Here is a 19,114-nt window from a genome sequence, read left to right as displayed (position 1 = left end):
TGAGCTAGGGCTTCCGGTGGAACTGAGCACTCCACCCAGCCTGCATCACAGCAAGAGAACTGCAGCTGCGCTGAGCCAGCGCCGGTGGTGGAACTGAGCGCTCCGCCCAGGCTGCGTCACAGCAGGAGAACTGCGGCTGCGTTGAGCCAGTGCCGCTGGTGGAACTGAGCGCCCAGACTGCGTCACCACAGGGGAGCTGCCGCTGAGCTGAGGTGGTGCCTAGGGTGGAACTGAGTGCTCTGCCCAGCCTGCGCCACAGCCCAGGAGCTGTGTCTGCGCTGAGTTAGTGCCTGGGGCAGAATTGCTTGCTGGGCTGTGCCAGAACCCGGGACTCTGGGGCCGAACTGTCTGCCGAGTCCAGTCTGGGTCCCAAGGCACCATGTGACCCAAATCCTGCCCAGAGTACCCTCTCCCTCAGCAACTCCCACCGGCCACCACACCAATCGCCTCCACCAGAAGGCTATGAGCTGCAAACCTCAGGCACTGCTGCTGATGCCGCTGGTGCCGCTGCTGCTGCTGCTGCCGCCTCTGCTGCTGCTGCTCCAATCTGAGAAAATCCATGCTCCTCCTGTGTGCAGGGGCATGCAGGTCCTCCGCACCTGGTCCCTCCGAACAATGGAGCACTCCCGTTGCCGTGGTGTGGGGACCTCAGTGTTCCTGGCTCAGAAATCTGTGCAATTCCCTGAATTGTTCACTGGAGCCTCCAAACATGGTCCACACTGTTCGCCGCCATCTTGGATCCTTGACACAGACTGTTTTTATTCGAGAGGAGGGAACCACAATTGAGGAAGTATTCCCAGAAGATCAGGCTGTAAGTAAGCAAGCATTTTCTTAATTACTGATCAGACTGGGAAAGCCTCGCCCATTGTGCTTGGGGACACCCCTGGACTGGTGGTGTTGGGTTCTATAAGAAAAGAGCTACTCAGATCTAGCCAATGGACAGGCCATTCTCCACAGTTGCATGAAGAGCGAGGACTGACTTTCACACAAACTCTGGTGCCCCATATTTGACCATGTCCCCTTGATGGGGAGGCCCAGTGTCACTCAGAGGAAGAATAGCAGGCTACCAAGGTGAGACTTGATAGCCTATGACCATATAGAGGGGGAAGAGGTCCCCCTCAGTCACAGACATAGGGTGAAAGTGGGAGGGAGGGAGGAATGGGAGGATACAAGGGATGGGATAACTATTGAGATGTAATATGAATAAATTAACTAAATTTAAAAAAAAGAAAGAAATAAAGGAGGCCAAGCAAGACATGTAGAGCAAGCCAGGAGCAGCGAGTGCTTCATGTTGGCTGCTCCATCAGCTCATGCCTTTGGGTTCATTTCCATTTGAGTTTATGCCTCAGCTCTCCTAAATGGACTGTGACTTGAGACATGTAAGCCAAATAAACCCTTTCCTCCCCCAGTTGCTTTGGTCACGGTGTTTCGTCACAGCAATATGAACTCTAACTAAGAACTTTTACAGGCTGGGAAGCATTCCTGTTCCCATCAGTCACAGCCCAAAGGCCACCTAATGTATTCCTCTCTAGACAAAGCTCTCAGAGAAGTTCAAATTGATTGTAGAATAAAAGCTGCTCTGAACTTAGCCTAGCCGAATATAGAAGCAAGCATGGCGAGACTCAAATGGATGCATAATACATATATTACTGTACCACAAAAAAATCATAATACCAAGAGAACACAGTAAAATCCAACAGCCACAAATGACTACACAAATGATTAGCAAACATTCAAACAAACAGAAAAACAAGACATGTAAAGGAGAGAAAATTAGAGGCTAGAGCAGTAGCTTGTCAGTTAAGAGCACTGATTGTTCTTCCAGAGGATCTGGATTCAGTTTACAGACCCCACATGGTGGTTCACAACTTTGTGTAGCTCCAGGTTGAAGAGATCCAATACCCTCTTCTGGCTACCACAGGCACCAGGCATACACGTGGTGAGGCACAGACAGATATAGGCAAAATGCCCAGACACATAAAATAAAATAAAAATTAAAAGAAAGAAAAAACCCACTAAACTAAAAAAAAAAAAAAAAAAAAAAAAAAAAAGAAAAGAAATACACAAATAGCCCAGATGTTAGCTTTAGCAGGTAAAGACTACAAAACCATTACTATAAATATGTCCTGTGTGTTTAAAAACACAAAGGAAATTATAGATGTAATGAGGAGGAAAAGAGAAAACATAAAAACACTGCAATGACTAGAGTAGAAAGATTTTTATAAATAAGAGGGAAAAATAAGCAATAGTACATTAGACACCTACCTAAAAGCAAATGAAGAAAGAAAAATGATTGACAATAGCAAGGTACCAGCCATCTGTATATTGTACTGTGAGAGATTATCAAGGCTTATTACCAGGCTTCCAAAAAAAGGAGCATCTGAAAGACAGTTAAGATAACTGCTGAAAATGTCCAAAATTTCATGGGAAGTTGAGCTAGGGACAGTAGTGCATGCCTTTAGTTCACCACTAGAGTAACTGAAGCAGACGGTTTAAGAATTCTAGGAGAGGCCAGCCTTGTTTCATTCCCCCCTTCAAAACAACAAGACAACAAAATCACCGAAGTAAAAAAAAAAATCACTAAGAGAACATTTTTTAAAAAATATTTTATTTAATTTTAACTTATGTGCATTGGTGTGAGGGTGAGAACTTTTTAAAAGAAGCATTAAGTTCAGAAATACAAAAGTAATGATGTCAGTCAATTTGCTAACAGAAATAATGAAAACAAAGAGACAGCGGGAAAACATCTTTATTGGAAAGAAAAAAAAAAAACAGAAAGATATTTTATTGTCAACTGGTAGAAAGATCATTTGAAAACAAGACCACAAAAGCTTTAATCCTGGAAACAGAAGCTAAAAGAATCCATTAACAGCAGATCTATATGTCAGAAACATTAAAGGAATATCTTTAGGTAAAAGGAAAGTTGTACCAGAGAAAAACCTGGACCTACAGAGAAAGAAGATGATAAAGAGCTCCAGAAATGGTATTTATGTGGAAAACATTAGTAATTTAAAATAACTGTTAAATTGAAACATAGCAAACAACATATATAATGTTTCTAGTGTTCAAATGTTAAAAGAATATAAACATTTATTTTACAAATTGATGGTACTTAATCCAACATATCTAAAACATTGCCATTTCAACCTTCAAATTTATTTTCTTTTGTTCTTTGAGATATATTTATTTTTATGTGTCTAGGTGAGGCCTACACCTATGTCTGTGCATCATGTGTGAGCGGTGCCCACAGAGACCAGAATAGGGCATCAGACACATCCAAGCCTACTCCATACCTTCCTCTGGGAACTGGAGTAACAGATGGTTGATAGCTACTATGTGAGTGCTGGAAATAGAATCTGTGACTTCCGGAAGAGCAGACAGTGCTTTTAACTGGGAGAAACTCTCCAGCCCCTTAGTTACATTTCTTATTGCTGTGGCATTTAAAATACATCACCAAATCCACTTAAGTTGATATTTATTTTGGCTTACAGTTTGAGGTATACAGTCCACCATCTCAGAGAAAACATGGCAGCTGGGTGGAGTTACTGGTTACATTGTATCTATAACCAGGAAGTAGAGAGCATAACTGGTCACATTATAACCATAACCAGGAAGAAGAGAGTAAATAGAAAGTGAAGCCTGGCTATAAAACCTCAAGACTTGCTCCCAGAGACCCACTTCCTCCAACAAAGCTCTTCTTTCTGAAGGTTCTACAATCTTCCCAACCATGCCAAGAGTTGGAGACCAAATACTCAAACACATGAGCCTAGGGGAGAGGAGTTTGTGTTCAGGCTACCACAAAAATCCTGTGTGCACTGCACACACAGAAGTTTATTTTAGTTACATTTTGATGCCCAGTAGCCACCTGTAGCTAGAGATCACTTTACAGTGCCAGTTCAAGTACTCAGTTAAGAGTCACTGAAGTTATAAAAACCAAGACTCAACTATGCACTACCTGCAAGTAGCCCACTCACTGTTACAATAACAATAACTAAGACAGGAGTGAAAGGATATAAAAAGGTATTCACTGAAGATTCTTATTAACAGAAAATTGGAGCTGCCATATTAATAGCCAAATAGAGTTCAAAATAATGAGTATACTAGGGGCATTTCATAATTATTTAGAGGTAAAGCCACTAAAAGGACTCAGTAAGTTCAAATGTTAATGCATCCATTACCAAAAATGGACAAGATCAACAGATACAATTGCTTTTTTTTTAAACAGCTATGTGTTGACAGAATAATAGAATGTGAGTAAGAAATGTCATCAGACAAAGAAGACAAAACAATACTATCAGCCTAGTTCTCCTAAGTGACATTATAGAGCAATTCTCTCAGCAACAGCACAATAAATGTAATTTTCAATGCACTTGAGACATTTAGTGAGATAGATCACATTCTGGGCCCTAAATAAAATCTCGGTAAAAGATTGTAACCACACAAAATTTATTTTTAATTAATTACAATGGCTTTAAGTTGGAAACCAGTAACAGGAAGACATATTTTAGAGAAAAATCTTAAAATATTTATAAATTATCAGGCTCCATTGGAGGTGGCGAGACATCATAAGAGCACTGAAAAAAATGTGCACAAATAAAAATTGCAAAGAAAATTAGAAATTATTTTGAACTGGGGTTATAGAGTCTCAGTCCATCAAGCCACTGTGTATAGGCGGACACATTAAAAACAGTATAGGCCACCATCCTCCTTGTCTGTAAGCCAGGAGCTGGGTAGGGATGGAGGCAGCAGAGACAGGCAGATTCTGCAGGATTTAATGTCTAGCCAGGCTACACAATTCATGAACACCAAAGTTTAGTGAGACATCCTGTCTGAGGAGATATGGTGGAAAGTGACTGAAGGAGACAAGTTAAGTCAGCCTCGCACTCCCACAGGCATGTGTACCTCCGTGCTTTCTCTCTCTCTTACTCCCTCTCTCCTTTCCTCCATCCCCACTCATACACACATATACACACACAGACACACCGACCCACACTCACTCATCCCTCACACACACAGAGGGAGATAAGAGACAGAGACATAGAGAACATAGATAAGTCTTAAAAATATCAAGTTTAAAAACACCCAGAATTCCATTTTCTGTGAATGTGATTATAGCAACACTATACACAGATGAGTGGTTTCCAGGGCCCAGAGAAGAGGAAGATGATTAGGTACAAAGTGGTAGGAACAAATTCTTAGGATGATTGGGTACGAAGGGGTCGGAACAAATTCAGGAAGTCTTTGTTTTTTCGAGACAGGGTTTCTCTGTGTAGCCTTGGCTGTCCTGGACTCACTTTGTAGACCAGGCTGGTCTAGAATTCACAGCGATCCACCTGCCTCTGCCTCCCAAGTGCTGGGATTAAAGGCGTGTGTCACCACTACCCGGCAGGGGTCGGAACAAATTCAGTGATGATGTAAACATGAAACACCATGATTTTGATAGTGATCACATGACTGTAAGCCCTTTTCAAAATATACAGGATTAGTCACAAATAGGTATGCTTGATTTCGTTGTAAAATGTTTTTCAGTAAAGATTGATGAGAGGAGAGAGAAACTGAGAGTGCATGATATTTCAGAAGTTTGCTTTTCAAAATTATGCAAATGCACATGCTTATTTTAAAAAGAAGATAGCCAAACAGAACAGAAGGTTATCAGAGGAAAAGTAAACTTTTGGTTTTCAAATTCTACTTTGGGCATATGCTACTGAAACAAATTTATTATGTAAAACTGTAAGAGTTTTTGTAGTGTAAACATATGCTAATTTTTTATTTTTATTATTTTTATTTTTATATTATAATTATTTTACACAACTTGACTTACTTTCTATGACTTAAAAAATCTGGGATAATAAAATGTGTGGATTTTTCTTATTCTTTCTTCTTACTTGCTCCATGTTTTTATGCAGTAAATTCTTCTAATAAATTTAGTCCTTCTGGTAAATTTTCAGATTTCCCACATGTTTTGCTAGAAGTAAAATTGTTGAAACTAGACTTTACAGGGGCTGTTTCTACATATTACTATCCCTAACTTCTGATGATACCTGACTAACTTCTGCGTATACACCTGTGGAAAGAAATCATCTATTTCTGATTTTAAAGGAATTTGTCTTTTCCTTTCATGACCAGCCCACAGTATGTATTCTGTAGAGCTCCACCACTTTAGATCTTAAGGAAGAAGACTATATCCACGTGTCTCTTGGAGTTCATGCATTTAGCATCTTCTTTTAAACACGTTTGCTCTCTCCTGCGTTCCCTCCCCCTGGGTATTAATCATGTATACGACAAGCCAGCATTACATGCGATTCTACTAGTGATGCCATATGGTTTCTCTGAATGGGGATAGATGGAGGAATTTATTGACTTTGATCATTGCACTATAACAAATACAATTATGGCATGGGAAATTTCCTACGAGAGTTCAAGAGAAAACGGGGGAACCCCCTCCTTTGGATGATTTGTGTGTCCGAATGAATCAGGAGGCTTGCCCAGATCCCATCCTCTTTCATATGTAATTATGGAGAGGATGTGCCCATGTGTATTACTGGTGAAGGGTTTCCCTCACTCCCCCCATCTCCAGGCAAACAACCCCCCCTTTAAAACAGAGGGAACGACTTAGCAGTTGAAGTGTTGACTTTGAAACACTTAGACTTGGTGGCATCTTTCAAAGTTTCATCAGGATTGACTTAGTCCTTCATTCTGGAAATATCATAACCACATGGACCCCTAAGTCATTACAGAAGAGTCGCTTTTATAAGAACTCCCAAACGTGGGGGCCCGCTTTCTCTGAGACTGTTGAACATGCCTTACCCTATAAACTAAGAAGCTGAAATTCTGACTTTAGTTATGCCTGGTAGATTTGAGAATTTTAAATAGGCAGTGGTCGCTGAACATGAGGCTTAATTCTTAACTATAACACTATGTTGCTTTCATACAGCTAATGCTTATTTATTTTATAATTTAATAAGAATTCCTATATGACTAAATTTTTTTGTTCAAATGCCAATTGTGCATTATTTTCTGAAACTAGCAAAATTAACCTTCTGCTTACTTTGTGTTTGAAAAAAAGGGAAGAGAAGCCAACACTGCCTCAAAAGAGGCACCGTGAAGTTCTTTTGAGGCATTGTTTTCAAAGGAAGGGAGGGATTGTCAGAGACATGGATGCTTTTTGAGGACAGTCACTGTCAAATAATAAGGAATGGAAGAGCTGACTAACTCTGTGTCCTTCAAACACTGTGTTTGAAGAAGGTGCTTAAAGGTGAAAGCAAGAGGTTCCAGCAAGGGTCTCTGGACTAAAAGGAAACATGTTTGTGAAGGGCACAAACCTGCTGTGAAATTGCCAGGATCTCTCTTGAGGAAGACACAGACAAATCTGTTCTCACACTTGGCAAAGATGGGAAGAGTCCCACGGCTACCCCATACATCAGGTACCACATTCACCAAGAAACACTGGCACTGGCTTAGCTCAGGCCTGAACTAACCACGCATCCCTCCCCCCTCACCCAACCCAAGAAAAAAGTTGAGCAGCCAGGCTCTTTCTTTCCAGTGACACTTAAACTGCAACACTTTTGTGTCTCTTGGCAGCCCCGAGGCTCTGGCTCTTGTCCTCCCCAGGAGTCTGGCATCTTGCACAGTTGGAGAGCTGCTTGGACAGCCACTTTTGCATTCCTCCTTGGAGGTGCTATCCTCCCAGCCTTCTGGGTTCAGAGTCGTTTGTTTCTCATGTGTTTTTCATCTATGGGAGCCTGCTTGTGCTCTTCTCTTGTCGTCTGGTGAGTCTCTGGCCACTCCTTCCAGCCTTGGGAACAAAGTGGTTTCTGATAAGTGTCTCCAGAGCAGCTGATCCCTATTAAACAATACACTCCTTTTTATTATTTTTTTTCTTTAACATCTTGCTGGTTGCCAATGACACTGTGAGCCTCTCATCCAAACACCACTAAGGAATAGGGTTCTTGTGAGCTTTCTTTATGAAGGAGCCAATAGGTCTCAATTAAGGGCCCTTTTTGGACATCAACCATCACCCCATTGAGAACCCTCGACAGATCACTGTAGCCAACCAGAAGAAAATCCAGTTTTTCCATGATGGAAAATGGAGGTCATCAGATTGGTCTTCCTTTTCACTCCTCTGCAGAATTAAAAATTTAAACATGCAAGTGGGCTTTCTGTTATGAGACTCTAACATGCCATGCAATTCCAATAGCTTTAAATAATGTTAAAATTGTGATGGAAGGTCAGACACCATGGTTCTCTGTGTTCATGGAGGGTTCTGTGGATCTTTTGCTTATTTCACTTGCATTAGTGGCATCGACAAACACAGACTAGGGCCGATGGCTGTTTGACTGCCTTTATGAACTTAGACAAAGTTTCAAACTACCCAGCAGGTTCAGTCTTGTCATCTTTGAAATGGAAATAACATGGCCTCTCTCCTAGAGACATTGAGAAGATTTAATGAAAGAATCTGTTGAACCTGGTGGTGGTGGCCCATGCCTTTAATCCCAGTACTTAGGAGGCAAAGGTAGGCAGATCTGAGTTCGAGGCCAGTCTGGTCTACAGAGTCATTTCTAGGACAGCCAAGGCTTTAAAAAAAAAAAAAAAAAAAAAAAAAAAAAACAAAAAAAACCCTGTTCAAACAAACAAAAAACAAAAACAAAACAAAAAAACAAAAAACAAAAACCTAAAACAACCCCTGCCCCTACCCCAAAAAATCTGTGCACACTGACCATGATGTACTTATAGAAAAGTCAGGGTCAGTCAAAACTCCTTGGTACAAGGCATGCAGAAATTTCACAGTTGGCTAAATTTAATATTCCCAGAGCTGGGAATATAACCCACAGTAGAGCTCCTGGCCCTGAGCTCGATTCACACTACTTCAAACAGTACAGAACCCCCCCCCCTGCCCCTTCCTAAGGATAATTAAAGCTTTGAAAACTCTCACGAGGGACCAACTGTAACTTTGTGGCTTACACTGGGGGATTGTGTCACTCTGCAAGGCAAGACCAACATTCTTTCGCCTTCTTCCTTCCCAACCCGGACTTAAAGCAAAGTGTTCAGACTGATCTTGCCTGCTTGCTCTCTCAGGAGCCTGTACCTCCCGTAGCACTTACTAAATTGTGCTGTGATTTTCCATCTACCTGCCTGAGTTATCCTCTAGGACTGGACTCTAGGTTAATGGGAGCAGTTTGAGGGCAGAGGCTGTGTCATCCTTATGTTTATATTGGGAGCGCTTTCCATCCCAGTTGACACAGGGTGCTAGGCTGGGCCTGAGTAAATGTCCCATGAATAACTGGAAGCGGGTTTTAAGCTTTTAACAGTGTCCAGCTATCACTAACTAAAGGAGGGCTATTTGTATTCTCTAGCAGTGAGTAAGAAAACAGGGTGGGGAGCAGGGGGCTCGGAGCGGCGTCTAAACATAGGCACTTAAGGTTTCAGCCTCCCCAAGTTCTGAAAGTCGTCGCTCACTTCCTTGTGAGCCCTTCCTTGTGTTTCATCCACAGTGGCCCTGCTTGAGGAGAACGGTGTTCATGTTGCTCATTTTCTGAGCAGTGCACCTCTGCTTGTCCTCTTCTGCTTACCTGCATTTCGTGTGTGTAACGCAACAGACAGCACCCTGACAGCGTAATCTGTGGCTTCTCAGGTTCTTATTTACATACTGAAAAACTCACCCCTTTAAGTGAACACTCATGTGAACTGCAGTCCGTTCGTGTTATTCGGCAGCCACCACCACTGTCTGGTTGTCGAACATTTTCATCACCGCAGGAGGAAGACCCACGCCACTAGCAGTCTTTCCTGGTTTCCCGCCATTAGCCCTGTGCAACTACTAATCTCTGCTTGTCTGTGGAGTTGCCTATCCTGAGCGTTTCCTTTCAGTTAGCACAACGTTTTCAAGTTGTTCATTAGTGTTGCAGGAAGTAGCGGAAAGTCGTTCAGTTTTTGTAGCTGAAGAATATTGAATTATATGGAAATAATATGATTCATTTAACCTTTGTTCAAACTGATAGACATTGTTATCATTTTGTTGTTGTTGTTGTTGTTAGACACAGTCTTGCTGTATAGTCAGTCAGGTTGGCTTCAAACTTGTGATTCTCCTGCCTTAGCCCCCTGAGGGCTGGGGTTGTAGATGCTGGCTACCACAACTGGCTAGTTTCTACAAGCACATGTTGTCAGAATTCCTTCATGAAATTGATTGAAGTTAATTGAAAGGTTTTTAAAAACAATACTTTCTACTTATTGTGCTGGCTAGTTTTATGTCAATTTGACACAAGCTAAAGTCATCAGAGAGGAGGGCGCCTCAATTGAAAAAATGTTTCCCTAAGATCCAGAGGGAAAAGTGTTTTCTTAAAGAGTGATCACTGGGGAGGGACTAGTCTCTTGTGGGTGGCATCACCCCTGGGCTGGTGGTTCTGGGTTCTAGAAGAAATCAGGCTGATCAAGCCAGGGGAAACAAGCCATAAGCAGCACCCCTCCATGACCTCTGTATCAGCTCCTGCCTCCAGGTTCCTGTCCTGCAAGAGTTTCTGCCCTCACTACTTTTGATGATGAACTGCTACATGGAACTGTGAGTGGAAAAACCTTTTTTCTCCCCAAGTTGCTTTTTGTCATGGTGTTTCATCATAGCAATAGTAATCCTAACTAAGACATTATTCAAAATATTTTATAAATCTATTTTTATCAAGTTGAGAAAATACTTTTCTAACTCTAGTGTGTTGGTTTTTTCTTTTACAAAAATAATTGACATATAATATATATTTATGGAGTATAATGTGATATTTAATATATATTCATGGTAAGATTATATCAAATAAATTAATATACTTTCCTCCTTGTTGCTCATCATTTTGTGGTGAAAAATGATGACAATCACTGTTACAGACACATTGAAATATATAAAATATTATTACTAACTGCGGTCACCATGCTGTGAAATAGACCTTGAAACTAACTCCTGTCTGATAGAATCTACTTCAATTGGCGAGAATATTCCTTTCCCCCATCCCACTCTCCCCTGTCCCAACCCTCTGGTGAACATTGGTCTATTCTCTGCTTTTGAGTAGGGCATCTTAGATTCCACATATAAATGAGGTCCTATGATGTTTGCCTTTCTGATCTTGCGTAAACCACTTAGCACAGTGATCCCCAAGTTCAACTATGCTTCTGAATATGATAGAATGTCCTTTGTTTTAAATGTTATATACTGTTGAGGTGTGTGTATTTGTGTTTGTGTGGGACATTTTTCTTATCTATTAATCTGGGGTGGGGGCTAATTTCTAACATATATAAAGATCTCAAACTATCAAATAACAACCTAAGTAAAGACGATGGAAAGGATTAGAATGGATATTTTTAAAAAGAGGAAACATGAATGGCTAATAGGTAAAATGGGAAAAGAAAGCTTTACATTTTTAATCAACAAAGAAATACAAGTTATAATCACAATGTGAAATAACACCACACATGTTAAAGTGCCTGTAACAATGATAAGAGTTAGTGAAGCTGTGCAGAGATGTTAACGCTGATCGACTAGGGACAGAATTGTGTATGGAATATTATGTGGAAGACGGAACAGACATTTTAAATTAACATATAAGAATTTTTTATTATATGACTTAGCTTTCTACTCCTGGGCATATCCAATGTAAGAGTTATCTCTTCTTCTTTATGAAAAGTCGTTGGATTTTTTTTTTTTCAAGTAGCTTCTGTGTCAAGATAATCCTATGCTTGTTGTGTTAACATGGTATATTTCATTGATTGACATTTGACAAGTTGAACCAGTTTATATTACTTAGAAACATCCCCCCTCATCATCAAACATAATTTTATTATGCTATTGAACTCAGTTTGCAAATAGTTTGTTGAGAATTTCAAATCAAAATTATTTTATGGGGGCAATGATAATAATATTTTATGTATTTCAAAGCTTGTGTAACAGTAGATTGTCAGCAGTCTCAGCACAAAAAAGATAAACAGCAATCTGGGAAGGGGATGAGTATATTAATTTACTTGATCCAATCTTTCCCTGAATATATGTCAAGTAGCAAATACCACATTACACTCCATAAAAATTTGTGCACTTTTCTTTTGATAAGTTACTCTGCCTTTGGTAATAGATTTATACTGGCTTCACAAATTACTTGTGAAGTATTTCCTCTTTTCTTTTCTACATAAGAATTCATGAGGGTCAGTGCTAAATTTTCTGTGTAGAATATACAAGTCAGGGTGTTTTGCGGAGAAATGGGAATTTTTAAATAGTTAATTCAATCTCTTGATTTGTTTTAGGCCCACCTCAACTTTTATTTTTCCCTGAGATATTTAGGAAAGCTGCATTTTCTCAGAAATTTGTCTGCTTCATTTAAGCTGTCTAATTTGTTGCCATAAGGCTATTATTCTATTTCCTGTAGTCCTTATTAGTTCCCTAAGATTGATAGCAAAGTCCCCAGTTCTGTCCTAACCTCATAATTTGAGACTTTCTTCTCCTTTTCCTGCCTGGCCATCCTGGTTGAGGTTTAGGATGTTTGTTCATCTTTGTATAATGCACAGAATTATGATTTTATTGATTTCCCCCCCACCCCACCCCTTCCCCAATTTTTCTGTTAGCCTTCATTTCTGTTCTGTTATTATTATTATTTTTTGGTCTGGTTTTAATTTGTTCTTCATTTTCTAATTTCCTGATGTGGAAGTTTAAGTTACTAACCTGTAGTTTTTCTCTTCAAGATGGTACTTAGAAATACACTTTTCCTTTTGCACGTGGCCTTCATTCATCTCACACATGGAGACATGCTGTATTTTTGTTTTCATTCATCTCAATGAATTATGTAATTTCAATATGATTTCATATTACTCTCAAAGGCCCATGTAGGCTTTAACAAAAAAACCTACTTTATGTGGGTTCCTTAATTCCTCTACCTCCCTTCTAACCCACTGACCCTAGGTAGGGGAGAAAGAAGGGGTGTGGTTCCCTTTGGCCACTTCCTGCTGTTTAAGGTCCTTGGATTCTTTGGGGGCCAATACCAATCTCTGTCTTTCTGGTATTCCACCAGCAACAGCAAATATAGCATTAGCCTTGTCTTCTTAGGACGGTCTCCCCCAAGTGTTCTCCTCGCAGCCCTCCTTCTCAACGTGCAACTTTTCTAATTGTTCAGTAATTAAAAAAAAAAAAATAGAACCCCCCCCATGTATAAGGTAGGTATGTATAAGGTAGCAGAGGAGAGAACCCTGCAGCACAGTTGTTACTTTGCTGACACCCCTCAAATCCTGCAGTTTCCTCTACAGCACGCCCCATTTCCAAGTAACAACACATTGGCAGTTAGAGCTTCAACTTATGGGTTAGGGATGCCAATAAGCTTTCAGCTCATTATAGCATCTTTGCTGGGAAGCAATTCACACACCTCATGCATTGTCCATAATTGATCTGAAATGCAAATAAAAAACAAGGTGAGCTACATGGATACTTTGGGACGAAACTGCAAGCCATTGAGGTACGAGCATACTGCCAGATTAGGAAGCAATGGGAAGTTTGGTATAAATAGAAATGGAAAGAAAGAGCTAGTAGGCAAGAGGAGGGCTCTGACAAGCCTGGGTGCCTTAGGGTAGCATAGCTGTGATGATTAGAGCTGTCCACTGATTGGCTATAAAATCACTTGGGAGACTTGCCTCCTGGCATGCCTTGGGCGATGGCCTTGATTGTGTTAATTAAGCTGAGAAGACCTACCCACTGTGAGTGGCACCATTCTCTAGGCTAGAATGCTTTAAAAGGAGAAAGTGAAATGCTCCGAGACTTCCCACCAAATGGAATGTACCTTTGAGCCATCAGTTGAAATAACCCCATTTCCTTCTGAGCTGTTTTTGTCAGGGCATTCTACAGTAGCCACAGGACTATAAGGACTACAGTTGCCCATGTTACAAACTTTCATTCTATCTGTAGAGTCAGAATCACTGAAGAGTTTAGGCAGAGTAAAACCAACCAAGGCTTATAAAGGATCACTTGGGGTTTTGATGGAAAATACAACCAAGAGTGACAAGGGAGGAAATCAGAGAGATGGGTTAAGAAACTAGTGTTTCACGCAAACTTGTTTGGAAGGTGGTTCTAGAAAGGGCAGGGAAAAGGCCGAACTCCTGAAGTTTCGCTGGTGAAATGGAAATCAAACAGGGAAGTGACATCTCTTCTTTTGATTTTGATTGCTTAGAGACTTTATAGGGTCAGTTTAAGATTTATACTGAAGCAAACACTCAAGTATTTATCATTAAGATTAAGAAAAATATGCTGGCCTTTATGTTGGCTTGTTTGATTACATTCTTTCCTTTCTCCTCCCATATGTAACCAGGACCCCTCCTCTTTTTTTTTTTTTTTTTTTTTTTTTTTTCTCATTCTCTTGTGCTTCTCTATACATTGAAGTGTGACGTATTTGGCCCTGTACAATACAGTGCCTCGTTTTGTGAAATATCAGTTGAGGAGATAAGGGAAAGTCTCATATTGTTTCTGTGACTAGATGCTTCGTTCCAGAAGATTCATGACCCAGAATGATGAGGCCACAATCTGCTTTTTACTTCCTGCATGTTTACAAGAAAACTGGACAGGTCATCAGGAAAGACCTTGAGCAAGCTTGGAGTCAGGCTGACTACGCTGTAGGCTCGGCTCTTCTGTTAAGCAGGGAATGGTAAAGGAATGGCTCACAGGATGATGATGTAACAGTCATCTTATGTTCCTGTTGCTCCTACTACAAGCAACTCTTGCGGCCATGCCTTCCCAGCCATTGTGGACTGTGCAAGTTCAAATTGTGTGCACTCCATCCTGAACTTGTTCCTTTTAGGCATTTTCTCTTAAAGAGATGAGAAAAGCAATACATTCAAGCTGTCACAGTGAGGTCTCCCTTTGCTATGCTGTTTGGGAGTTCCTATGTTTGTATTCCATTGTACACATTTAGTGGGTGTGAATTTTCCATTATTACTCCATTCTATAGTAAAAATCACTTGGGTTAGGCACATACTTCTCCCCTTTGATGATCTTTGTTCCTTTATCTTCATCTTTCTATCTGGAACCATCTTCTCTTTGCCTGAAGAAATTTCTTTAGAAATCTTTTGGTGCATGTCTACTGGAAACGTAAACTCTTACATACTCACTATTGTTTTTAATACATCTGTATTTTTTTGTTGGTTTGTTTGTTTTTCTATATGTATTCATTATTGTTTTTAATATTATTATATTATTTTTCTCTTATTAAAAATGGACTTTTTCATACAATATATTCTGATTATAGTTTCCTCTCCCTCAGTTCCTCCCAGACTCTTCCCGTCTCTCCTCTCATTCGAATACCTACCCGTTCTCTCATTAGGAAAACAAACAGGCATCTAAAAAATAATAATAAAACAAAACAAAACAAAGAAACCAGAATAGGACAAACAAAACAAAAAGCAAATAGAAGAAAAAGAATCTAAGAAAAAGCATGAGAAACAAATATAGAAGCAGAGACATACATATACCTCTCACAGAAAACCATAAAAACACAAAACTGGAAACAGAAAGGACCTGGAAGGGTTGGGGAAAGCTACATTTTTGAGACAAAGAACCTTCAAAATGCTACAGTGTTTGTTTTGTGTTGCCCTCTACTGCTGGGCATTGAGCTAGCCCTTAATTTTTCATTTGTAAGCAGTTATCAATTGGAGATGGTTTCTGGATAAAGAATGCATGTCCTGTGCATGATGTCACAGTCTCAGTAAGTTCATTTGTGCATTGATCATGCTGTGTTCAGAAGGCCTTGCTACCTTGCTGTCCTCTATCCTTTATGGCGCTTTCATTTTATCTGCACCTTATTCCCAAGGGTTGTCTGAACACAGAGTGGGAAGAGGGATGTGATGGAGACATTCCATGCAGGGCTGATTATTTTAAGGTATCTCATTCTCTGCACATTGTCTCACTGTGGTTTTACATGGAGGCTTACATTTTTTTCAATTTCTGCATGTTGAGCCATCCCTGCATTTCTGGGATGAAGGCTTCTTGATCCTAGACAATGATCATCTTGATAAGTTATTTGATTCAACTGGCAAGTGTCTCATTGAGAAATTTTGAGCAGTGTTCATAAGGGAAATTGATTGGTAATTCTCTTTCTTTGTTGGATCTTTATGTGGTTTGGGTATCAGGGTAACCATGGCCCCATAAAAAGAATTAAGCCATGTTTCTTCTGTTTCTATTTTGTGGAATAACTTGAAGAGTATTGATGTCAACTCTTCTTTGAAAATCTGGTAGAATCCTGCACTAAAACCATCTGGCCTTATGCCATTTCTGGTTGATAGATTTAATTACTGTTTCTATTTCTGTAGAGGCTATAGGTCTTCTTAAATTGCTTATCTGATCTCAATTTAACTTTGGTAGATGGTATATATCAAGAGAATTATCCTTTTCTTTTAAATCATCCAATTTGGTAGATTAAAAAGTTTGGTTTTTTAAAAAAATATTTTCTTATGATTCTCTGGATTTCCTTGTTGTCTGTTGTTATGTCTCCCCCTTTCATCTTTAGTTTTGTTAATTTGCATCTTCTCTCTGTCATTTCATTAATTTGGCTAAGAGTTTGTCAATCTTATGGATTCTCTCAAAGAAACAAGTCTTTGTTTCTTTGAATCTTTGTATTTATTATTTTCATTTATTTCTGTTTCACTAATTTCTGTCCCGAGTTTGATTATTTCTTGATGTCTACTCTCTTTGGGTGTGATTTCTTCTTTTTCTTATAGAACTTTTAGGTGTGCCATTAAGTTACCAGTGCAAGACTTCTCCTATATAAGTAGGTGCTTTAGTGCTCTGTACTTGCCTCTTAGACATCTTCATCGGTCCCATAAGTTCCATAGGTTGTGTTTTCATTTTCATCCAGTAGTGAATGGTGCAGTTTCCGTGATCTTGCAAGCTTTCTGTTGATTTTGTTGTTGATATCCAGATTCAACCCATGGTGATCAGATAGAATACAGGAGGTTATTTCAGCTTTTTCTATCTGTTGAGACTTGCTTTGTGTCCAAGTATGTGGTCAACTTTGGAGAATGTTTCATGTGTTGCTGAGGAGAAAGTATATATATTTTATGTTTGAATTTAATATTTTGAACATATCTGTTTGGTTCATTCAGTTTATGGCATCATTTAGCTTCCACATTTCTTTTTAATTTTGTTTTGTTGACCTGTCTATTGGTGAGTGTTCCATATTGAAGTCACTCACTATCTCTATGTGGGGGTCAATATTTTATTTAAGCTATTGTAGTGTTTTCTTAGGTGCCTTTGTGTTTGGTAAATAGTCACTTAGAATTGCAATATCCCTTGGTGTTTTTATTGTTTGTTTGTTTTTATGATGAGTATTTATTCCCTGTCTCCTATGCATGGCTTTGATTTGAAGTGTATTTTGTCACATATTAAAATGGCCACATGGGCTTCTTCTTGGTTTCATTTGCTTGGAATATTTTTCCATCCTTTTACCCTAAAGTGATGTCTATCCTTGACATTAAGATGTGCTTCTTGGATGCAGCAGAAGGATGGGACCTGTTTATTTTATTTTACTTTATTAATTTATTCTTGTTACATCTCAATTGTTATCCCATCCCTTGTATCCTCCCATTCCTCCCTCCCTCCCATTTTCCCCTTATTCCCCTCCCCTATGACTCTGACTGAGGGGGACTTCCTCCCCCTGTATATGCTTATAGGGTATCAAATCTCTTCCTGGTAGCCTGCTATCCTTCCTCTGAGTGCCACCAGGTCTCCCCAGCCAGGGGCCATGGTCAAATATGAGGCACCAGAGTACAGGGACCTGTTTTTTTAACCCATACTGTTAGTCTGTGTCTTTTGAGGGGAACTGAGATCATTGATGCTGAGCAATAGCAGTGAGCAATGTTTGTTGTTTCCCATTGTTTTGGTGTGGTGGTACTGGTTTTCCACCTTTTTGATTTGCTGGTATGAGATTATTTATTTTTTTGTGTTTTCTTTGGTGTGCTTAGCATCTTCTGTTTGAAATTTTCTTTCCAGGGCTTCCTGTAGAATTGGATTTATAGATAGATGAATTTGATTCTATCTAGAATGTCTTTATCTATGTTGATTGAAAGTTTTGCTGGGTGTAGTAGTGTGTGGTGACATCTGTGGTCTCTTACAACATATCTGTCCAGGCCCTTCTGGCTTTTAAAATCTCTATTGAAAAGTTTGGTATTATTATTCTAATAGTTCTGCTTTTATATGTTACTTGATCTTTGCAGCTTTTAATATTTTGACTTTGTTCTGTACATTTAATGTTTTGATTATTTTATGACATGGGAAATTTATTTTTTGGCTTAGTCTACTTGGAATTCTATATTTTTCTTGTACCTTCTTAGAGACCCCTTTCTTTAGATTAGAGAAAATTTCTTCCATGATTTTGTGAAATATTTTCTGTGCCTTTGACCTGGATTTCTTCTTCTTTTTCTGTTTCTATTATTTGTAGATTTAGTCTTTTCATAGTGTTCCAGATTTCCAGGATGTTTTGTGCCTGGATTTTTAAAATATTTAATGTTTTCTTTGACTGAGGTATCCACTTATTCTATCTTGTCTTCAATGGCTGAGATTATCTCTCCCATCTCTTATATTTTGTTGGTGAAGCTTGTGTCTGAAGGCCTGTTCTAGTTTTTATATTTTTCATTTCCAGTTTTGTCTCTGGATTTATTTAGTGATTCTATTTTCACTTTCACATATTGATCTGTTTTCTTCATTCTATTTTAGTGTTTGTTTCTGTTTTCATGGATTTCATTAATAGATTTAGTCATATTCTCTTTATGTCTTTGAGCATATTTATAATAGGTATTTTGAAGTCCTTATCGTGTGCTTCAGCTACATTGTATTTCTCAGGTCCTTCTGTAGTAGCATTGCTTGACTCTACTAGAGACATATTGCTCTGGCTGTTATTGGTTGCATTTTGCACTAGCATGTATGTGTCTGGGATCGTGATGATTGTTACTCTAAGTGTTGGTGTCTGATCTTGTCTTTGTTGGGTGGGTGTTATGTTCTTTGTTTTCTGTTGTCCTTTCTGGATCTTAGGAGAATTGGGGTGGCTGTGATTTGTATGGTAATGAGTGCTTCTGAGACCCTGCTATGTCTGGCCCCAGAGATCCAGGGTAGAAAGTGTTT

This window comes from Acomys russatus, chromosome 21 (assembly GCF_903995435.1).
Source record: "Acomys russatus chromosome 21, mAcoRus1.1, whole genome shotgun sequence".
NCBI lineage: Eukaryota > Metazoa > Chordata > Mammalia > Rodentia > Muridae > Acomys > Acomys russatus.
The sequence above is the reverse complement of the archived record's forward strand: the minus strand, read 5'-3'. Positions refer to the sequence as shown.